This window comes from Microtus ochrogaster, chromosome 2 (assembly GCF_000317375.1).
Source record: "Microtus ochrogaster isolate Prairie Vole_2 chromosome 2, MicOch1.0, whole genome shotgun sequence".
NCBI lineage: Eukaryota > Metazoa > Chordata > Mammalia > Rodentia > Cricetidae > Microtus > Microtus ochrogaster.
Window position 1 is genome coordinate 55,281,256 of NC_022010.1, and position 6,000 is coordinate 55,287,255.

Consider the following 6,000-nt stretch of genomic DNA (forward strand, 5'->3'; position numbering starts at 1 on the left):
TGAACGTGTAAGGTTGACCTATGCAACAATTAGTAACCTGTGCACGACAGCATGTAATTAGAGCCTAAATTGCATGGTTCAGGCAAAATTACAGGTGAGCCTGGCACAGCGCCGCTGATTCCTCATACAAGTTGAACTGACTAGGGCTGACTTCTCTAGCCAGAGGCTGTCAATTTAGGGATCCTATAGCCATGCATTCTGTCACCCCCAGATTTCCTTATTGCTGTCTGTGGACAAGTATACCCTAGGGAAAGGTGACAGACGTACAGTCAAACGGGGATCACAGACTCAAAACAAATTGAGATTTGAATTTCGTCTTCAATAAGCCTTGTGAGCAAAGACAAATTGGCTCTTTTAACCCTCCATACCGTCATCTGTGAAAGTTAGAAATAATTTATATGGAGTATTTCTCTCAGGATATAATTCTAAATGGGTCATCTGTTATAGCTATACCAGCTATTTATGGCAAAGGCTTAATTCTGACTATTGAGTTCTTATGTTATGCTTATCGTGACACTTTATTGAATCAAAACCTTCGGTAGCCTGGTAATAAAAAGCTATTATAGTATTGAAAATTTGAGTTGGATCTAGACAAATGGCAAACAGGGTAGTTAGTGAGAGCCATGTCTGCATTCCATCCCTGCACGCTTGATTTTGCACACATCTTAAGCCCCACACAAACAAAATCTGTCTGTCAACCCAGAGTTCCACTTTTCCAAGATATCGGACTCTCTGAAGGGAGCACAGCCCCCACTGAGTCCACATGAAACCCCCACCTTCCACAAGTGCCTCCATCTGCTCTCCCATGCCCCCAGCCTCACGTGTGAGGCTGAGAAACTCAGATCCTGGAGCTGCCCAGACTCCAGCTGTTTTGATATTGTGTGGCAGCCACAGTAAAGAGGGCAGAGGCTAGAGATTCCGGATGAAAGTAAAACTCAAAGAGAACCGGACTTGGGAGCATTGATACCAGGCTCAGTGGGTAACAACCTCGGGTAAATTTGTTCAGTCAGCCATTCACCGGGGAAGAAGTTTCTCACACACCCCCTTAAGGGTTTGTAGTGAGGGGATGTTTCCGTGGAGAGAATCAGTATTCCCGAGACTGAGCAGTGCAGACTCGACCGCCGAAGCTACTCTTGCAAACTTGGAGACAGGTAGTTTTGCTTCAAGCATATTAATTTCTTTCTCCTTCATAAAACACTGGGGAGCCATTGGGGCACTGGGCCACAGCAACTAAAAAAAACAATCACGCGCCATAGAACTCCACCCTCTACTTTTCCACACCCGCTTCCCCGCCTCCCCTCTGCCCCCCCCCCCAACCCACAGGTCCTACTGAAAGCACTCTGAGCCCTGCCACTTGCTCTCCTTGGCATAACCGAAACTGACCTGTCTCTCTTCAGACAGAGGTTTGAAGGTCTCTAAGTCCTGGCAGAGCCATGAGCAAGGGAAGAAGAGTTCTTAAGAACTCTTTAAACCTTGTTCCTATGATTTATCCAAGAGAGATAATGATGGGTTCAGTCACGTTCCTGCCTTTCCTTGACTTTTCTCCATGTTTTCTGATACAGTGGGTAAGCACCAGTCTGGTTCAGCTCTGAGCTCCCAGCTGACTCCCGCTGATCCACCCACCGCCTACCTTGTCATCTGTCTCCTCGAGTTTCCTCTAAGCGCCCCACTGGTTTTTTCTTCCTAAATGGCCCGCTTTCTACCTAGACTCAAATCTCTAACTTACCTTCAATACCTTACTCAGCCTAGGCGGGGTGGGGGGAGGGGCTGGCTATGGGGGTGAGAGTGGAGGTAAAGGGGTGTGTGTGGTGGGTGTTGGTCCTGCCTCAATGAGGCAATGTGACAGACTTAACTGACTTCTCACCTTACCCTCTATGAGAAATGGATGGGGGTGGGGTGGGGGAAGGTGAGGAGAGCGGGAGGAGAGGAGGGAGGGGGAACTGGGCTAGCTATGTAAAAGTTAATTAATTAGAAAAAGATTTTTATCTCTGTGAGTTCGAGGCCAGCCTGGTCTACAAGAGCTAGTTCCTCCATCCCCCCCTTCACCCCCCAGTCCAGCTCTCCTACTGTTCCTGGAACCCTTCTTGCCTTTCTCTTGAGTCTGCTGTGAGCACTGTAATTGTAATGGTCACTGTGGGAGGGGGTGGGCAGTTCTACCAATCTTCCCCACCCCCCACCCATACCTGCAAGCCCAAACCAATCCCTGTCTTTCCACATTTGTACCGCTTGTGTTCAACACAGCATCTGAACAGTAGATAGGAAGTCAAATGGATGGATGAATGAAGAATGAATAAAACCAAGTATCCTGTCACAGCCGTGGAAGCCTAAGGCACCTGTGTGGGCTGGAATGTTGACAAGATTCCAGTACCGTGGGCCTCGGGTGAATCATAACTTGAAAAGCAAAATATAATCTCTTACCTGAAGCAAGTTAAGACTTGTTTATCTTAGATGTAAAGTTGCAAGACCGTCTTATTTCGTTTTAGATATGAATGGTATGTTTAAAATGACTTTTAGCTATATGGCCTTTAAAAAAACATTCTGAAATAATTATAAGCCACAAAAATTGTAGAAATAACAATACATGAGTGTCCCATATGCCTTTCCCTCACTCCCTCCTACAGCAAAACCACTACTCAAACCATAGTGCAGTATTTTAGCAAATTGACACAATATCACCATCAACTGTATTCAGGTTTTGTAAGGCTTACAAACTTAATTTAGTGAGTAGTTGTAGGCTTTGAAATATATCTGGAACTCAAAGAAAGGCTACAGATTTAATATATTCCATATCAAAATCCCAACAGAAATGGAGAAGACTATTCTAAAGGCCATATAAACTCCGAGAGACTCAGACTGGCCCAAGTTATCTTGAAAAAGAACAAAGCTTCTGGCAGCACTCTCTGATTTCAAAGCATTCTGCAAAGCAATAGTAATTAAGGCATTATTAGAGTTGTATAATGATGACTCGACAGATCAGTGGGTAGAGAGCCCTCAAGCCAATCCTCGCACATATGGCCCAATGGTCCTTGTCAAGAGCGTCAACATGAAAGAGCGGAGAAATGGGAACGCCGCTCACCAATTGCCATTCAGCAAACGACAACGAGGAAGCTGGTTATCTACCACATTATAGAAATTGGTTTGAAATGGTTAAACACCTGAAGATAAAGGCTATTAAGTTTCTAGCTGAAACCACAGAAGGATGGCTCTAGTATATCGAGTTTGGCAATTTCCTGGTTATGACACAGACAACACAATAGGCAACAGATAGATAGGACTCACGACGTCAAACTTTCAAACTTTTGTTTTGAAGCTGGTCGTGATCATGAACATCTGCTTTCCCCAGCAGGGACTAAGGCTGTCAGCTTAGCTGGAAACGCAGTGAGCTCCAGGTTCAATGAGAATCTCTGTCTCAAAGAAATAGGGGTGTGTGTGTATGTGTGTGTGTGTGTGTAGGGGGTGCAGAACCTTCCTCTGGTGTCTTCATGTATACACACACACACACACACACACACACACACACACACACACACACACAGTTTTTGTTTTGTTTTTCCGGGACAGGGTTTCTGTGTAGTTTCTGAGCCTGTCCTGGAACTAGCTCTTGTAGACCAGGCTGGCCTCTGCCTCCCAAGTGCTGGGATTAAAGGCATGCACCATCACTACCCAGCAACACAGTTTTTTTTTTTTTTTTGGTTGTTGTTGTTGCTTTAAGTGGTTTTTAACTTCACAGCTGCTCAGCTAAGAGAGAACCTTCCTGCTCCCTTTTTCTTCACAGTTGGCACCAGGGGGTCAGGAGCTCCTTCAGTGCCACATTCTAAATCCCGGCACCTACAGTCCTCGCCAATTGCCCCAATACAGACTTTCATCACTTTTTACTTGGGATTTTACAAAAGCTTCCGGATTAATCTTCTCACCTCCCATCTGTCTCCAACACAGCTTTACTTTTCACATTCCTGTTAGAGACACCTTCGAAAGGAAAGGGTGAATTTCGGTCCTCAGCACCACAGTGACAGGAAGGAGGGGGAGAATGAAAAGGGAGGGAGGAAGAAGAGTAAACAAACAAACAAACAAGCAAACGAAAAGAAGTGGCAAATTTAAGCTGTGTCATATACCCGCTACACTTGTTTGTTGACCTCAGCAACTGCTCTGAGGATGAAATCGAACTCCTTAACAAAGGACACGAAATCCTTCATGCTGGTCCTAATAAACCACGAGTGTGGTCCCCAGTCATTTCCCATCCATCTCTGTTGCCAGTCAACTTCTGCAAAATATCCCAGGATCTTTTACATATCCAGTGTTTTGGTCATGTGGTGCTCCTTTGGATACACCTTTACTGACTTCACCAATTTCATACCTGTCGTGCAAAATCTAGCTTAATACTTAGTCCCACTGGCCCTCCTTGCCCACCACACACGTTCAGGACGTGATATATGCCTATTACTTAAGGCCACCTCACCTGAAATTTACTCTTATGAAATCCCCTAATTATTGCTGGCCACCACATCTCATAGTTGGAAGTTACATAGTCTATCTGCACTTTCTCTAGTGGGTTTGAAACCCATGATGTTCAGGCTTGGTTAACAACCTTGTAGTTCTAAAATCTCGGATAATTTTTGGAATAAGGTGGGTAGTGTCCAGATGTTTGCTGAAGGAAGGAAAGAAAGGAACTGACCAGCAGCCAGCTTGTAATAATTCTTTCCCTTCCAGCTGTGGACTAACACATCCCCCCCATCAGCTGCTCGGTCTTAAGCGGGTTGTCAGCAAAGCCACTCCAACTGACCATGGAGGCACAGTTGTTTAGGTGATGGAAAAAAATGACTTGATCAAATTCATGTGGTAGCTTCATATAGACACAGCTGGCCCCTCAGCTTGGGACCGATTACATGAAACAAAATGACCCTGACATTTCACTCCTGTGGGGATAATCAGTTCATAACATTATTGTAAGGCACTGTGAAAATAAACAGGAATGGCTAAAGATGTATAACAAGAAAAAAAATTCAACCTTCATGGACATAGAAAAACAACGTCAAGTTGCATAATGTGCATTTGTCCAAATCTATAGAAAGGAACCAGGCATAGACGCATACAAAGGATAGACAATTGTGGGTTCAAGAGCAGCCTTGGCTACACAGTGAAATGTTATCTCAAGAAAAGGAAATCCATAAAACTGTACTCTACAAAAGGAGATTCCCACTGTGTACAAAAACCAGAAAATAAATCAACTAGGATAATGGGAGGACTCAAAATGGTGTTAAAATTGCAAAATTAGATCTAACTGTATTTTAAATGAACAGAATAACCATAATAGAGGGGTAGGGAAGAGAAAAACTAATCTAAGCCACATTAGAGAACTATCTCAAAGATACTGGGACACAAAATAATTGTACACAAATATTATGCTGTAGTTAGTAAATCTATTTCTCATGTGGGTGTTTACATGCATGATAAGGTTAGACAGGGAAGTTAAATTCTGATATTGCGTTAGAGTACAGGATATCATTGGGGATTCATGGCATGCAATATACATACAAAGCATCCCACAAAGTACTTAGTAAATAATGGGTGCTGAGTAAATGCTAAAGGATTGGTATGTTACATCTTTCTGTTACTAGAGAATGCATATATGTATGTGTGTGCATGTGTGTATACCTACAGTGATTGTGTATGTGAACCTAGGGTACACCTAATGTTCACATAAATCCTCTTGATAAGAAAAGGATGAGATGTCATTCTAGTACCAGTGAGAACACCCTAAATCCATATCTTGGTTCTTACACATCTGTATTGCAGTAGAAAGAGTTAGAGATTCTCAAGTGTTTGGTGCATAATGACCTAGGAGTATTTTATGTTGTCAAAATGGAAGTGCTCAAAAAAGAATGACCTGAAGAGCTGAAAAGGCAAAGAAGCCAACTTACAACTGAAGATGGAACAACACCAACAACAATAAATCAAATGTTTTGGGTTAAAACCCTCACCCCTACAAGACAGGGCTTCTCT